The sequence below is a fragment of the Peromyscus eremicus genome, chromosome 18 (assembly GCF_949786415.1).
Source record: "Peromyscus eremicus chromosome 18, PerEre_H2_v1, whole genome shotgun sequence".
NCBI classification, from domain to species: domain Eukaryota; kingdom Metazoa; phylum Chordata; class Mammalia; order Rodentia; family Cricetidae; genus Peromyscus; species Peromyscus eremicus.
Window position 1 is genome coordinate 30,653,970 of NC_081434.1, and position 18,793 is coordinate 30,672,762.

An 18,793-nucleotide genomic window follows, 5' to 3' on the forward strand; every position below is an offset into this window, starting at 1 on the left:
TCAATACCAACCATAGAAGACCTGGAGGTCTGTATAGATGGGCAGTGATGAGGAGGTCATGTGGTTGGGTTTACAACCAATGAGAAGGCAGAACAGAAAGTCTATATAAAGACAGATACACAGGAAGTAGCACACTTGTGGAGGGAAGGAGAGGAGCAGCAGTGAAGGGTAAGGTTTTTAGCGCTTAGCTATTACTCTGACCTCTTGGGCTTTCATCTCTGCATTGGCTCTGTGTTTCTTATTTAACAAGACAGTTATATCTACAATTTAGTTTTCACCAGGATATATTTTGCCCTGCATTAGTACAACACTCTGCTTTCTGCTCTAATTCTGGGTGAAGTGGTACAAACCTCACTGTTGGCATTGCAAAATGTAGGTTCATGATATGTAACAGGTAGTAAGGTAACTGGCCCTGGCCAGTTTGTGAGACCTCTCTGAGCTATTTTTTACTCTCTATTCATTAGAGATTACTCTAGTTAAAGGATTGCTATAGAGAAGATATAACGTAATACTTGAAAAGTGACCATAAAATTCTAGACAGTCAATACATTGTACCTGAAATGATGTATCAGACCTGGAGTTATAGCATAGTAGCTCCATCTTGTTAGGTGGGGATAATGCCTTCAGGCTGCTCATTTTCATTTTCACCACAACTATTACTAGTGAACACTGTTAATTTGACAGGATCTAAAAGCACCTAGGAGACAAACCTATGTATACATCCACTGTCTATGGGAGAGTTCCTAGATTAGATTAATCGAGATGTGAAGACCTCCCCTGTAGACGTAATTCTAAACGGTCTTATTAAATAAGAAACACAGAGTCAAATAGAGTTAAAAGCCCAGAGATCAAGCAGTAGCCAAGAGCTAAGACCACCTTATCTTACCACTCGCTGCCATCCTTCTCCCTGAGAGAGAGATCTTCTTCCTGTGTCCTGTCTTTTTATTGCCTTTCTGTTCTGCCTTCTCATTGGCTATAAACCCAACCACATGACTTCCTCATCACTGCCTGTCTATATAGACCTCCAGGTCTCTATGGTTGGTACTAAGATTAAAGGTTCAGTCACCACTTAGCGGTGTCCTTGAACACACAGAGGCTCTGCTGGACATGTGATTGGATTAAGGGCGTGTGCTACCACTACCAGACTTCTACTTAATGGCTTGCTCTTAGCTCTGCTCCCCAGGCAACTCTATTAACATAAAAATAAAATCATATTTCAGCACAAATAAAATATCACCATACTCCCCTAAATACAGGTAGCACCATGTGATGGAGCCCTGGATGGAATGAAAACGAGAAAGCAAGTTGAACAGCTGTATTCATAATTCCCTGCTTCCTGTGAGGGAAAATAAAGTCTACCTTCCTGACATCATTTTCATCTGGCATTTTGCCACAGCAGAAAGAAAAGTGGGGGATGCAATTACTGGGTGCCTACACTATGGAAAGCAAGGGCCTGGAATCCTATAATCATCAAAAGACAGAAGGTACTTTCCAGAAGAGGGCGATTATGAATCAATAGGCTAATGCATCTGTAAGAGCCCAGATGGCGATCCATTCCAGCACTAAACGTTAACAAAGATGGTGAGAGGGGGCCCAGGAAGGATGGAGGATGTCCTTTTACAGACTTGCTTAGAGGCTGCTGGTGGACAAACAAATACAGCAGAAAAGGGAGAGTGGGGCTCTGTAGAGGAGTCACTGGGTAGGAAGTGTTCCAGTCAGAAGAAGAGCAGGGGAAGACTTAAAGCAGGGACCACTACGTATGTTTGGATGTATGTTTGGTCTTCCTGTTAAAATCCTTCTGCATCTGCCCACACTGTTGTGTTAGATAAACTCTGAAGAAGGTAGAAAGGAGCAAAGGGGAATGGTAGGATGCCAGTCATCTGGTTGGTGCCTACACTAGTACTTCCGGGTCAAAGCTGGAAAAGCTACCCACTACAAAAGCAGGCTAAACAACCATAGGAAGCAAGCCAGTAATGGACTATAATGTAGAAGTGTAAACCAAATATACCCTTTCCTTCCCAATGTTCTTTTGCTGATGGTGTTTCATCACAGCCATAGTCTCCTCAAACTCAGACAGTGGGTATAATGACTATTTGGATGGCTAAAAAGTCACAAGGAATCATACTACTGTCACTTATTACCTACAAATTAACAACTTATCATGTACATAATTCAGTGTATAAATATATACATACATGGTTTTGTTTGCTGGTTCGTTTTTGTATTTTGTTTTTATTTTGTTTGTTTGTTATTTTGAAATAGAGTTTCTCTGTGTAACTACCCTGGCTGTCCTGGAACTCACTCGGTAGACCAAGCTGGCCTTGAACTCACAGAGATCTGTTTGCCTCTGCCTCCCAAGTGCTGGGATTAAAGGTGTGCACTGTCACTGCCTGGCACATACATAGTTTTAATGAACTTTTATCATCTGAGATGGTGGTGTTCCCTCTAAGAGCCAAAGACCACCTAACAAAAACCCCAATACCAAATATGTAAAACCCTCTTTTGAGTTGTAGGTCAGGGCTGTCTAATTAGACTCCCAAAACACATAGCCTATTGCTGCTGCCCTTGGTTTCCATGGAGATATAAAGTAAGTCCCTATTACTGAAGACACCACACACTTTAGAAACAGGGCCCAGAGGTTCCTGAGCTGGAAAAAAACCTAAGTGCCCACCCTGACTAGCTTTCATGGTGCCAGAAGGCTCCACACAAGCTTCTAAAGGAGAAAGGTAACCAACAGTCCAACCTAGCCACGACAGCTATGAACCACTTCAGTTACCAGCATGGGGGCCGTAGTGGCCACATATCATGGTGGTAACCAACAGCTCTCTAATTGGACTTACCACACACTCAACAAGGATACTATGTTTGGTACTGGAAACCTATCCAACTAATCAGTACTAGTGACGTCATGGTTATGGTAGAAGAGTCTATAACCGCTAATTCACTAAAATAGCATAATCCCTAACAATAGTCTGTAAGCATTATCCTTATACACACACATAAGGGTAGCCTTTACCCCCTCATCAAGGAAACTTCTTTTTTCAACAGATAGAGACCACTACAGAAAACCACAGCCAATCAATATGCAGAGTTATGGGGCTCAATGTCAATAGACACACCTACAAAACACTCCCACATCTAAGGCTTAGGGAACATTGGGAAAGAGAGCTGAAAGATTGTGCAAGCCAGAGGATCGGGAACTTTGCTGTGAGATTGTGTCTCCTAGTAACATCAAAAGCTACACCCATAAAGTCCTGTCAACATGACCACTTAAATGTGAGCTGAAGAAAGATATCAATAAACATGCCAAACTGCATGGGGTGGGGGAGGGGGTGTTGGAGGATGGGCCTCAACTCTACACAAAGAACTACAGGCAACTGAGTAAAACTGGGAGCAGGAATGGTGGCCTTCCTCATGGAGAAGCATACCAATTGGCCATCTAGTGCCAAATGATCAGCCCTGAAAACATGCATGCATACAAGTGATTTTGTAAGGACTCAACAGGTTATATCTGGGATTGTATATGTATATACACATACAAATATGTATGCAATAACAATTAATGGAGAGAGGCAGGGAGAGGTATATGGGAGGGTTTGGAGGAAGGAAAGGGAAAAAAAGAAATGTTTTAATTAAAATATGATCTCAAAAATAAAAAAAAGAAAGAAAAACTCCTGGAAATACATTACAAATTAGGAAAATTTACTTATTATTAAACTCTTTAAGCTAAAATAAAATCCTATTGAAATTATCATCCTTAGCTAATACCCGTTCAGCCAGGAAGTAGTTTTCCAACCATGTATATTTTGTAAATAGTAAACTTTTATTAAAATAAAAATACAAATACTTACCCAGGTCAGTTTCTCCTTTGCCTAAGAAAGATGTAAATTCACACACCTAGTGTGATAAGGAGTAACAGAGTTCTAAGGTGCCATTATCCATTAGCCTGGGAAATAATGTTTTCTTTTCCCATCATGCATTAGGGGGAAGGGAGAAAAGACCATGGAAACTGAGGACGTAAGTGTTCTTTTCTCCACTGTGCAATCTGAATTTCTCTTATGCTTCCAGAATGAAATGCAAGGCATTGTGGGTCACCATGCTCCTACTGCACCCTCAGCTGTACATGCCTTGATATGTCCGGGTCCCCAGTAAAGTGCCAGGAAATGGGAGGACTCCCTAGACCAGCTCAAGCAGTTCACCACCAGAGTGGCTGACACAGGTGATTTCAATGCGGTTGATGAGTGAGTACAAGTCCCAAGATGCCACCAGTAACCCATCCTGGATCCTGGCTGCAGCACAAATACCACCTACCAAGAGCTGGTGGAGGAGGCCATCGCCTACAGCAAGAAGCTGGATGGGCCACAAGAAGAGCAAAGTTAGATGCTACTGATGAGGTTTTTGTGCTGTTCGGAGCAGAAATACTAAAGATTTAGGCCACGTATCCACAGAAGTGGATACAAGGCTTTCTTTTAATAAGGATGCAACAGTGACCCTAGCCAGGTACCTCATTGAGCTTTACAAAGAATCTGGGATCAACAAGGACAGAATTCTCATCAAGTTATCCTCAACATGGGAGGAAATTCAGGCTGGAAAGGATCTGGAAAAGAAGCACAGCATCCCATGCCACATGAAACTTGTTTTCCTCCTTAACCCAGGCTGTGGCCTGTGCTGAAGTGGGTGTGATGCTCCACTCTCCCTTTGCGGGGCACATCCTTGACCTGAATGTGGAAAACACAGACAAGAAATCCTGTAAGCCCCAGGAGGACCCTGGGGTAAAAGATGTCACCAAAACCTATAGCTACTGAAGAAGTTTGGTCATGAGACGATTGTCATGGGCGCCTCTTTCCATAACTCCAGTGAGATCAAAGTACTGTCAGGCTGCGATTTCTTCACCGTTTTACCCAAGTTCCCAGGAAGCTGCTCAAGGACAACACCCAGCTGGTACTTGTGTTTTCCATTGAAGGGGCCCAGACCATTGAGTTGGAGAAAGTAGATCTGGATAAGAAGACCTTCCCTTGGCTGCACAATGAGGAATAATTGGCTGTGGAGAAGCTCACATGGAATCCACAAGTTTGCTGCTGATGCCATGACATTAGAGCAGATAGATGCTCCCAGAATGGATGTTAAGAATAGAAGGCTGTGCAGCATCTGCTGACCCCAGACCTGTGCTGACTTTGAGCTAGGTCTTAATTGCACACGGCTTGTGACGAATCTTGCATTTTTTTAGTGATTGGAGAAGCAATGGATCATAGGTTTCTGATTTTATGTGAAATTTTGTCTGACTCATTAAAGCAGTCACTTTTTCAGAGAGAGAGAGCGAATAAATGAATGAAATGCACAAAACTCAAACATTGTTTTCATTATCTCCACTACCCCTTGTTCATCTAAGCCCACAGAGTAGGGCAGAGAGAAAGCAGAGGCCAACATCACCACTGGCAGAGCTGCAGGTAGCCATGAAGACTGAGATTAGCCACAAACACTCAGTGTCCTCGGGTTCCTAAGCTTTAAACAGAATCCTGAAGGCGGCCAATATCTTCTCTCAACACTGGCCAGTTCCAGTCATCCAAGGTTTAGTTGCAAGAGAAGTCTTCGGAAGTCAAAGGCTGAGAAGGCTGGCTTATCTTCTGGAGCCAGGACAGTCCAGCTGAACCCTGGAGTCCTCCAGTGACACAGTATGACACAGCAGACGAGCCCAACAAAGCCTCGGGGAGCTGTGCTTAGGGACCGTCTAGTCACATGACCGCCCAGCGTGCTTGAGAAGCACAGGCAGCGTGCTGACACAGATCCTTTACCCCTGAAAAAAATCACAAGAAACAATTACAGTGTCAGTGAGAAACATGATAGGGTGAGGATCCATCTGCAAGCCTCTGAATTCCCAGGTAGGAACCCCTGCAGGCTGCCTTTCTTAGTTCTCCAGAGGATACTTCGGTGAAAATCCTCTTAAAGGGCTGAGAGAGCTTTAATTTACGGGCTATGTGCCTTCCAGAGGCTCCTTGTGGCTCATCTCGTTCATGCTGGGTAATCTGTATCCTAGCTCTGCTCAATGTCACAATGTTACAACAGTGAACATCAGTTGGGTGAGTAAATACTCTGAAGAAAGCAGAACCAAGAACAAATTCAGTGAGGGATGTCATTCTTCTGTAGGAGGATCCTTGAGTATTTCGTCCATCCAGCCCACCAGCCTAGACTAAACATTAAATAAACGGATTGCCGTTTATTTGGCTGTTGCTGAACCGCAGAAATACCGAGTGGAAAGCTAAACTTAATTTTAGACAAGCTTGGGAATAGGAGGTGGCTTTGTTTTTCCGAAGTTTGAGGAATGTTGCTGACACCCATCCCACACACGGGCGAAGCCCTGGTGACCACTCAGGTCTCCCAAGAATGACCAACAAACACTGACGCTGAATCTGTGTCGAGAGGAGAAAGCACAGCCTTAAATCAGCCACTCAGGTGAAACAGAGCTATCCTAGGCTGTTTCTTATCATCAATGCTACCTCCTCCTCATGGAGCATAAAATACAAAAAGCCTTGATTTTAAATTTTCACTGTGTAATGTCCAAAACAGTACTTATAGTGATAGATAGTATGGATGGATTTTTATAAGCATTTCACTTAACTCTTATTTGAACTTGTCTGTGTCTGCCAGGGTCTCGGAGTTTTCAAGTGTTGCCAGAAATGGTCACTCACTGAATCCTCACAGAAAGCTTGAAAGGTAAATGTTGCTACCCTTGGTTACTGACCGCCGTTCTCCAGAGGAAACCAAGACCCTCAGAGGGTGAATTATTTCCCCTAATTTCTGCAAGTGAGCCTCCTTGGGGTTTGCACAAGGGTCTTTTACTTCAACATCCCTTTCAGTTGTTCCTGTTTTGCCTTTTGTAGAAAAACCTCAAAGCATAATTTAACATAAATAAAAGCAATGCGTGAAGACTCTTCCCAGATGCAAGGCAGGCTTCATGACCGTAAACAATAATGCAAAAATACAATTGTTTTCCGAGAGAGAGCAAATTGATGCGCTCCTTTGTGTTTCTGCTTGTCTTCCTACTTTTCAAAAACCTGATTTTGTGACTTAGAGCTACCTATCACCATCGTCAAAATCTACTTGAGAACCCTTGATATTCAAGAGTTTGGGGCTAAAATACATTGTAATCCCAGGTTTTTCTGGCCAAAGTAGCACATTTTCAGAATGATTTTACCCAAGCAAAGACTAGGAAGTCAGCATGTTTATTACTTTCAAATACATACAAATGTATACTTTAAATGCATCATATGCCTAACAAGCTGCCAGCTTTCTGCTGCTCTATACACAAGTTAAACAGAGCACTGGGTAGCCACCCAGTACAGAGATAGCAATCGCAACCTACTCCCACCTATTGGCAGTTGCCAGCTAAAATATCCTATAGTAAAGCATACTGAGATCAAGACCAAACCAAAGTTAAAAAAAAAAAAAAAAAAAGGAAAGGAAATAAGGAACAATTCTGCCATGGCTTAGTAAATGAGAGAGAGGTACCTACTTCCCATCTTGAAGTTATTAGTTCTTGCCAGACTAAGAAATAAAATATTAAAATGCCTTTCATTAAAAGTCAAATTCATAATTTACATGTCCGTCTATAAAGAGAATTCCATACTTATTTCTAACTCCCTGGACTTTTGGATGGGCTCCCAAGGATGGTTTTAATCAATGGCATATTGGATGGGTAATTTTAGAGTCTGAGACAGCCCTGTCTGGCATCTGACTGGGTGGGTTTCAGCACTTCAATACGCCAGCAGCAAAGTGGAGACGTGAGTAGGAAAGAGAAGGGGAAGGGATGGACACGGAGACTGATTAGAGAATTGGAAGTGTGTTAAGTACGGGCGACGCCTCACGTGGTGCTGCCCTATGAAGGCTGCGTGCAACTGGGAAGGCCAAGTACTGACTGTCGCCTTCCACTCCTGTCTCTACCTCTGCGATATCTGCCCCTGGGCTCTCTCTCCTACTCACTCGTGGGGCTGTGTGAACAGCAAGAGGGCCATCAAGAAGTTCTGACAATAATATAAGTATAAAACTGTTCAATAAGTGAAAAATACAAACAATTCTATTTCCTCTTATTACACTGAATCCATCTACTTTAGGGTGCGTGTGTGTGTGTGTGTGTGTGTGTGTGTGTGTGTGTGTGTGTGTGTGTACAGTCAGCCATTGGTTTCGTTACTAGTGTAGACAGGCAAGTGTTTACCGGCTCATCATATAACACTTAGATCAATAATATAACTAAAATTTGAACAAATATGTAAGCCCTCCTTTTTAATTGCCAAGAAACTACAAGAGCCTCTGTTTCACCTCATCTACGATTCACCAATAAAAACTGGGTTCTTTTCCGGAATTGATGTGAATGAAGTCCCTGGACTATGTCTGATTTAAGCACTGTCTCAGAACTCAATTCTCTTTTGGTCATGTTGGCCCTCAGGATCTGCTGTGAATACTTATAGGAAAATTCGGCAGACAGATACCATCATTCCTATTCATCAAGTTTCTCATCAAGGGGAAAAAACAAGCTGACTAAGTCTCCCTGCTATGAATCAAGGATTGAAATATATTTAGCCAATGAAAACACAAGCCACGGAAAACACAGTGACCAGAGGATGTGTATGTCTTGGCTGGAAAGGCACGAGGCCATTAAACGCCTGGAGTTAAGAGGAAATTTCAGAGCCAATTCCTCTGATTAAATCCCAGGCAAACCTTGTTCTTCCTCATTCCCTAAGCCAGACAAGCCTTTCCAGTGAAGGTTTGGTATTCACAAACCTCTTCTTTTCTTCATCATACAACCATCTTCAAGGGACCAGAAATCCTGACTCTTACTGGAAGGTATAAATAAAACCAAGCCTTGCCATCACAAAGAAATCCCTTTTTATATGCTCCAGAAAATAATGCTATTTACTCCCATCTCTATCCATGTGACCCTTCCTTAGAGGAACTTTCCATCATTTGCAGATGATAACCCCCGACCTCCTACATCCTCTGCTGTATTATTTTTCTTCATTCTACTGGTCAGCCTCCTCCAATAGAATGTAAACTCCATGGGGACCAAGATTGTATCTGTTCTGTTCAACATTACCACCCCACCGCCTACCCAAGAGTGGTTCCTTCTATTTTGGAAGCACTGAACGAACATGTAGAGGTTATATGAATAACTTACAGAGGATGGCTGACTCTTAGGTTCTGACTAGTTTTCAAGAGGGGAAATAACTTCCTTGAGTCCATTTAGCTAGCCAGGAGTAAAGCAAAGATTTGAAGCCAGTCCATCCAGAAAATATTTTGACTGTACTATTTTGCACAGGAATCTCTGTGAGTGAATTGACTGTTTGTGTCCAATGTGCAGTTTGATTAAAAGTTAGGCTAGACGCTGAGGCTGAGACCTGAATGTTACCTGATGGCACAATTTCAAAGGAAGGGAAAAACCTCATCTGAAAAAACAGCAAGACAAATTGGAATATGGGTATTTGGGGGGTGGGGGTTCACCCAAGGTATAGGAAATGAGGTGAGAGAACAGAGAGTGAGGTGGAAGACCTCAGAGGTAGCTCAGGGCATAAAATGTTTGCTACACAAAACTGAGGACCTGACTTTGGTCTCCAGCACCTGCACATAATGCAGGGCATGGTAACATGCTTGTGACCTCAGGACTGGGGAAGCAGAAACATATGCAACCCAAGTCCCATTGAACCCCCCCCCCCGAACCAGACATCAGTTATTTTCTGTTTAAAAGTCAGCTAATTCACATTATCTCATCCACCTTTGACACAGTAGGTAGAAGGGGAAGCACGGGAGAGTGGTTTCCATGTCACTCCAGGTGAAGACTACAACCTTTACACAGATTTGTACAGAAATCCAAACCACACTATTTAGGGACTGAATTGTATAACCCCAAAATCCACTGGATGAAATCCCAACCTCTGGTCCCCAAAAATGTGACCTTGCTTGGAAATATATATATATATATATATATATATATATATATATATATATATATATAGAGAGAGAGAGAGAGAGAGAGAGAAATGTGTATATATAGAGAGATGATAGATAGATAGATAGATAGATAGATAGATAGATAGATAGATAGATAGACTGCCCCTGTGGTGGGGTGGCATCCTGGGAGGACCTCTGTCCTCCAAATGTGCAAACACACACACACACACAGAGTATGCACATATTTCTGTATATACAATGAAAAGATGGAAGCAGAGTATGGAGGGAGGGAGAGAGGCAGGGAGGGAGGGAGGGAGGATTTAACTGGGTGACACTGTGAGTTGTGTGCTATGATCCCTTCCTGTGGTATGGCTCCACCCAGTTATTCTCAAAAAGAAGACAAATCTACCCAACTTGGGGCATCTTTGACACTGTGCATTCTAACATAGAGCTATGCTAACAAAGCACCTATACAGAAACGTACTGCTAGCTCTAGAGTCTACCAACTCAAGATTCAGGTATTGCCAAGATGGTTCCTTCTGAGTTTGCTGAACGGAGAATCGATTTGGTATCTTCTCTTCTGGCTGCTGGTAGTTTTCTGGCAATTTCTGGCATTCTTTGTGTATAGAACATCACGGTCTTCTGTCCTCATCCTCATATCTCCTTTGTCTGTAACCAAGTTGGAGCCAAAGTCAGATTGGATTAGGGATGACCTCATCTTATCTACTTGTTTCTGAAGCAGCTGTATTTCCAAATCTCTCTCACCTGCCAGCCCCACAGCCCCTCAGACCCAACCAAGCAAACACAGAGACTTATATTGGTTACAAACTGTATGGCCATGGCAGGCTTCTTGCTAACTGTTCTTACAGCTTAAATTAATCCATTTCCATTAATCTATACCTTGCCACGTGGCCCATGGCTTACCGGCATCTTCACATGCTGTTTGTCATCATGGAGGCTGGCAGTGTCTCTCTGACTCAGCCTTCCACTTCCCAACTTTATTCTCCTCTTTGTCCCGCCTATACTTCCTGCCTGGCCACTGACCAATCAGTGATTTATTTATTGACCAATCAGCAACACACTTGACATACAGACCATCCCACAGCACAAGGTCACATTTTTGGGGACCAGAGGTTGGGATTTCATCCAGTGGATTTTGGGGTTATACAATTCAGTCCCTAAATAGTGTGGTTTGGATTTCTGTACAAATCTGTGTAAAGGTTGTAGTCTTCACCTGGAGTGACATGGAAACCACTCTTTCTTATCGACCAGTGACTGTGGATAACAGGGCTGTGTGGAGAAAGCCTTGGGGTAGCCTAGAGCTTTTTGAAATTGAAAAGCCAGAGGCAAGAGAGGTCAGAAGCAAACCTACTCATATCTCAAGGGGTGGTAGACCCGAGTATCACCATGATGTCGGAGTGTCCTGAAATGATGTCAATTCAAGAATTCTTGTCAATCATTCTGCCTCTACTGTGATCTGAAGACTTTCTTGGGACAATTCTCCCTCACCCTGTCCTCTCCAAAAAAAAAAAAAAAGTCATCACCTCCTATAAATCTTCAAGTCCATTAAAATAATTAATGTAGACACAGGGACAAATCTTGCTGAATACTGACTGAATATCCTCAAGACAATTAAGAATACCCACAGTGCTTATGAAAAGATGCTAATTAAGACTATAGCACTGCCTTGTTTAGGCTGGTATGTAACATTTTTCATGATATCTAACTTAAAGAAAAGTTGACCTTGGATGAGAGGTGGGTCAGTGTCTAAGAGCACACCCTGCTCTTCCAGAGGACCCAAGTTCAAACCCCAGCACCCATATCAGGTATCAGAATCATCTGTAACTCCAGTTCCAAGGAGATCTGACACCTGCACCCGTGTATGCATCCCGACAGATACATACACATAATTAAAAATAATAAAAGTAAACTTTAAAAAAAGGAAAGTCTGGCAGTAGCCAGGCTATAGTGTCATAGAGTTAGATATTTCCTTTAAGTCCAACACAGTTACTTTGTAGTTTTATTGTCTCTGAGAAACTCATTTAATCTTTCTCTGCCTCAGTTCCCACATCTATAAAACAGGATAATAATGGATAATAATAGATCTCATTTTAATGGAGCCTTGTGAAACATAAATGAACTAAGCCAAGTAGAACACAGAATGCCGGTGCTCATGCATTAAGTTCTCAATAAATAGCAGCAATTTCAGCCACTGCCACAACTTCCTTTCACACGATCAAGGTATGATGCAACTGGAACAGTTATAAGAAATGGTCAAATTAGTTACCGCACTTCATATTAAGGAGAGCAGAGGAAATGGCCTGTTGACAAGGCTCAGGCTAACCGTTGAGAGAAACTTAGCTCAACGAGGGGCCAAACAATGTTTACCACACACTCAGCTCATCGTACGTGTTTCAGGTAGGAACTTACTGCACCCAATATCTATGTCATCGGAAGCTTCGTAATTGTCAATAAAAAGTGCTTGACTCAGGCCTTTGATTTAACTGTGTTTAGTCCATTAACATCACCAAATACATAACAGAGACAGTTAAGAAAAATAAATCCTAGGCCAAATTTCAGAATAGCCATTATCTTTTTCTCCTTTTCGAATATGTAACAAGGCAGAGTGAAAACAGTGACATGGGTATGCAGTGGGTGTTATTATACTTATAAAAGGAATTATAATTTCTAATATACTAGCTACTATTAAACAAAAAAAAAAAAACCAAAACAAAACAGATGGAGGGGCTTGGTGATGCATACCAATAATCCCATCCCTCAGGGGCCTGAGGCAGGAGGATACCAAGTTAAATGCCAGCCTGAACTACATTTGTGAGACAGTGTTTAAAACCTGAAACACAAAAATAAAGAAATTGAGGAAAGTGTTGAAGAAACAGTGACATTAACATACCACCCCGTACTTCGTGGAGAATTCTTATATTTACCGCATCTGTCCTTTCTCATGACCACCGTTGAGAGAGGCAGGTAGCCAGAGATGTGTCTATTTACTAAGAATAATGCCGAAGCTCAGGGGAGCAAGCAGAAATGTCAAAAACAGAATTGGAACATTTCTTTCCCGCTCAGCTCTCCACCATCTTTTATGCTTCTTTTAGGAAAGGAACACTCAGAATCCTCTCCCTTTGCTGAACACATCTTTCTGTTGCCAGTACAATAAAAATAATATGAGCTAACTCTCTCCCTTATCGCAAAATAATGGAAGAAATAGTAGACCCTATAAGATCCCACAGGATAACTGACCTTCTATCTTGCTGGTAGAACCCCAACTGGAATCATTTAATGGGTGAAGCTCAGAAATCAGAAGGCTGCCCCACCACTTAGCTGGACTTCAGAACAAAACACATGACATGAAGTGACTTCAGTGGGCACTTCTTGCTCCTTGCAAGCCTGTAGGGTATCTGAGAAGTTCAGATATCAGCTCACTCTGGGCATCTGTACTTAGAGGTGCATTGGATGTCAGCTAACTATAGACTTGTCTGACTTGGCTTCCATTGAGACAGTGTTCATATTTTTCATCCTTCATCCCCTGAAGGATTATCCCCAGCTTGTTCTTACGTCAGTGTCAGGAGTCTGAGAACTTACAACGGACATTTTGTTCCTTCTGATGCATTCTATAGGACCCAACATGTCATGAAACTAACCCAGCAGGACAAGGACTGAAGAATGAAATACCACATTTTTTTTTGTTTTGTTTTGTATAGACTAAATATTTATGTAACAAAAGGAGTGGATCGACAGAGATAGTTGGAGGATGGAGATCATCTTGGCAAGCATTCCACCCCAGCTATAAACGCGTAGTGTTATGAAGAAGAAAAGCCAAGGATATTAACACACACGTTACACACTGCATTGATTTTGTTGGCGTGTTGAAGCATGTTAATCAAGTAAGTGGTTCTGTGATAAATTATAATAATTTACACATCTTCTATTCCCAGCGTTTGAAATTGCATCACACAAATTGTAGGTATTCTATAAAAATAATTAATAATGATAAAAGAACTGGCAGAGGGGAAATTACTGTGGCAGAAATCACAGAAGCAGCTGAAGTGCAATTTAATCACTCACAATTACTTGTGTAACTCCATCGGGGAACAACTCAACCTCCCCAGAGGTTTTGAGAAAGACACACTGGTTGTTCCCAAAAGGTTCTCTTTATTTGTTTTAAAATACCAAAGCTATGGAACATTTGGGGGATTACAAAGCTCCAACCCACCCCTGAAACGATAGTGAAGGCTAGAGCTGGCAAAGTCTGGAAACCAGTGAGAAACCAGAATTCAGATCCAGCTTAAGCTCCCATTGGGAATCACTCTGAGCCAGTGGTTCTCAACCTTCCTAATGCTGCAGCCTTTTGAACCCAGTTCCTCAGGTTGTGGTGACTGCCAACCATAAAATTATTTTCATTGCCACTTCATAACTATAATTTTGCTCCTGCTGGGAATCCTAACATCAATATCTGATGTGCAAGGTATCTGATACGTAACCCCTGTGAAAGGATGGTTCACCCCCAAGGGGGTCGTGACCCACATGTAGGAAACCGCTGCTCTAAGGCATGGCCCTTGGAGAGTTTTGCATGTACTGAGTTTACTAGGTGCTTGATAAATGTGAAACTTTAGATTATATCCCAAGCCTACGGATTCAGTCTGGAGTTTCAACAAGATCTGTGACAAGTAACTCAGATGTGTTTAGAAGCTGGAGATCTAAAGAGCAGTTAGTGAAACATGTGATATGAAAATAGAGAGGGGGTGGATACGAGGAGTTAAGAGTTTAGGGGGGGATGAAGACAAGGCGATGGGGAAGAGAAAGGATGACGTTGGTTAACCGAAATTAAAAATGCAGTTTTTTAAAACTTTACGGAAATGCACTATTTTATAAGGTAATTAATTTAGACACATAATTTTCAAACAGAAGGAGTTTGAATGGACAGAACCTGCAGGAGTGGATAATGAAGGATTCTCCCGGAAGACATGAGTTATTAAACAGAAATCCCAGTGTCGGGCATAGGATAACTCTGTGAGTTGTTGATCAAGGGGTTCCATAGGCCCCCAAAACAACACAAGCTCTTGGTTATTCACAGTAACTAGATGGTGATACCTTATTGGTGAAGACACCACACACTTTTGTTGCAGGACAGAGAAAAATCAAGCCAAAAATCTCTTCCCTGCTGATAGCTTTCACAGGGCCAAAAGATGCTACACAGGCTCCCGGCGGGGAGAGTTATCCCCAACAGCCTTACTCGGTTGTGGTCCCTGTATGCTACGCAACCAATCTGCCGAGCAAGAATTTCTCAGTGGTGCAATACTTGTATGACTGCTGTGGGGTTAACCAACCACTCTCTGATTGGATTTGAGGCCAGTTCCACAGGAGAGATCTTGTATCCCGCAGTATATCCAATGGCTGGGAAAGTCACAGGCCCAAAGGGTAAACCTACTTCTGTTAATTGATAAACAGACATCTTATCAAACTGTCTTCTGAATATTTATGTTTATATTCACAAATTAGTGCTGCTCTAACATTTTGTTGAGTAGTGGTTAATACAGACTCTAACTGGTCAAAGTGCTGACAATAAGTGACTTGTAAGAGCATATCCATAAATGAGATGTCTACATCAGCACCCCTGCCTACAAGGCTCAGGGACCATTGCAGAAGTGGAAAGATTGTTAAGAGCTGAAGGATGATGGGAAGGGTGTTGCAAAATGCTGTCTTCCAGACACCACTTTCATGGATTCACAGTAGCTGTGATCACCTATACAAATGAAGCCGGCCAATGTTCTAACCCAGATGAAGATCTCACGAGACCCCACCCTATGCTCAGGAGCTACAGGCAGTTGGTGGATACTGAAAGGAGGGAGAATCATTTCTCTTCATGGCCGTGGCCCCCAGTAGGTTGCTCATGCTCAGGTAGATGATGTCATACCCATATGCATTTAGCACCACGAATAGGACTTTGTGGATAATCAAAAATAAAGGAAGACATGAAGGTGGGAATGTGCTGGGGCTGGGGGAGGGGGAAGTAAAAGGGAGAAGTTGGGATGGATATCAGGATACATTGTATACATGGATAAAACAGCCAAGGAATACATTTATAATATTCTTTAAAGATAATAAATTAATAGTTTTTAAAAGGGAAATCTAGGCTTCCTACTAAATTCTTAAGTGCTGAAAAACAGAATAATTGAGCCAGGCATGGGAGTACACACCTGTAACCCTGCCACATTAGAATGAGGCTGATTGCAAAGATTCCGGGCCAAGCTCAGCCCCATGGTGAAACATTGTCGCAAACAAATGGAAACAATCTGTCTGGCTGAAGTAACATTCCGTCCATATCTTAACACTCACACCCTGTTTCTTATCACCAGTTCAATTAACACGTGTGCTTCTAGGCCTCACTGCGTGCAAGGTACTCCGGGATCACAAACGGCACACCTGGGGCCCTGCCATCCCATGTCCTGAGGAGCCAAACAAAGCCTTTTTTCCCTTCCCCATGTCCCCCTGTTTCTGTGTGCCTTCTTCTTTGTCCTCTGTTCTTCAGCCCGCTTCCTTCCCTGTCTCGGGGATGCTGTGACTAAGCTTTCCCTGCTGCTGCTTTAAGAGCAAAGTATTTGATTCATTCGAAGTTCCACTTACAGCAGTGATTTCAAATGTTGGGGGAAACTTTTGATTTGGCTCTCTTCCAAGTAGCCTGCATTATAATATCAGCATGACCTTGGACCCTGGACAAAGACAAGGAAAGTGTTTATAAGGAATTCTAGATGAACGTAACACGACTTCGTCATATTTTCCACTTCTTCCTGGTGTAATATTTTCTCAAAGAAGATACAAGCTTGGAAAATGAAATAGTGAAACAAAAATAGAAAGAGACTATTGTTTTTTCTCAAATATTCAGTGGCAAAACATTCATAATAAATTTAATTTCACTGAGGAGAAAGGACATTTTTTTTTTCAATAACAGATGAATTTCTTTCCAGAACATAGTTTGACAATGAAACAGAAATCTGAAAAAATATTTTCTGATGAGTGGTCCAGGCCAGCACCAGATCTCAAGCTGTGGTCACGGGTGTGTTGCTCCATCATTGAGGCTCGTGTACCTGGTGTCTTAAGTTCTGCTATTAGAGAGTGCTACATTCTCTCTTTTTTTTTTCCACACCCCCTCATACTTCTGAGAGGCTCTGAGCTCATTCCATTTTTCTTCTAGCCCTTCATAGATATTCCACGAAGATTCTGCTTTTCAAAATCAAGACTGCTTGAAGTTCCGCTGAGAGTCATGAAATTTCAATCTCCCACACAATAGCAACTCCATCTTCTTTTCGCCACTCTTGGCATGGTGGGAAGAGCAAATGCCCAGCAGGAACAATAGGACTCCTTTTCAGTTCTGAGACCCTGGCTGCTGCACAGGCTGCATGGAAAAAAAAAATTCTTCACAATCCCAAGGGTGACATCTCTTCCCCCTTATCACCCACGCCTCACACAGCCAGAACTTGATAAGACACTCAGGGAGAAGATAATGCCTACCGTCAAGCTGTCTAGGTAGAAATAATAATAATCTGTTTATAGGAAAGCAGCTGCCCCATTGTTTGGGATTCATGAAATCTCAGTTAGTTATTCTCTTTCAGGCAGGCCTATTCCCCTTCCTCACGTCCATTCAATCACCTCAGGACTTTAATGATGGGCATTTGGCTATAACCATATGCCATCTCAGGATATACTTTAAAAAGCATAGAAGAAATATTTTGTTAAATCATATGGAGGCTGAAAAAAGTTCACTATTCTTTAAAAAAACAAAAACAAAACTCAGAATTATTGCCCAAATGTCAAAGGCAGGTCTTAGTTTCTCAAAGTGAAATTCTGAAGAATGAAGCTAAGGTGGCTGTCCAGAATCCAGGTCACACCCACATGTGCTGCCTTTCATCTGTGGAAAATGGAACAGCAGCGAGGCTTAGAAGCAGCCTGGCTGGGAGATTATTGTTCTCTTACCCTTGAGCCGCATCCCTCCCCTGGTTACAAAAGGGTCCCCTGCTCTGAGGGTACTGCACTGACCGGTGTTAGCAGTAAGTGACCCCGTCCTTGGAACGGGCTGAGGGGTGAGGCATTCCTTTCTCCTATGCCTACCCATCTGTGGCGGAAGGCGGCACAGAGCAGCTTTTTACCTTCCAGATGAGACAAGTAGGTGATGGAGAACAATGGGATCAATTCCTTCTGACCCTCCACCCAATGTGCCGGCTCACTTCCAGGAGCAGACCGGCATCTCGTCTCTGAAACAGTTACTCACAAGCAAACAATACCTATAAGTTAACAGTGAGCGAAAGTTCGGGTTGCTTTCGCATCTACAGTGACTTCCCTAGATGCCATCAGTACATCTAGGTAAGCAGAATTGACCGTCCTGTGGGGTTTCCTTTTAGCACGGCATGGCAGTGACCCAAGGGAATCAACTAGGGGCAACATAAAGGTACAGTTAGTGGAGACAGCCTTGATGAACTGCTCACTTCCTCATTCCCCCCACCGTGGATGGTAGAATTACTCCTGCATCCCAAACGCCTCTGGTAAGTCCAGATCTCTTACTGCACAGTGAACACACACCCAGCTCAAGGATCTCCTCTTCTGTCACTGCTTCGTGAATGCCCTGTGCCAGGGAGGCACAGCTCAAGTACCGTAGCACTCTGCACAAACTCTCCCAGCCTCTCGCCACTCTGTACGGGATACACTGCTCGCTGACCAGAATATGAATTTCCTAGAAAGGACATTAACTTCTCTCTACATCTTTATTCATCTTTAGGAAGGAAAGTTAGAACTGTTCCTTAGATCCATCGTGCTTGGTCATGGATCCAACATACTTGGTCAT

General features: G+C 42.6%; 1 pseudogene; it reads left to right on the top strand.

The window, feature by feature from the left end:
* Nucleotides 1-4,133: 4,133 nt before the first annotated feature.
* On the top strand, nt 4,134-5,155 carry LOC131895375 (transaldolase-like; annotated as a pseudogene).
* Nucleotides 5,156-18,793: the final 13,638 nt, after the last annotated feature.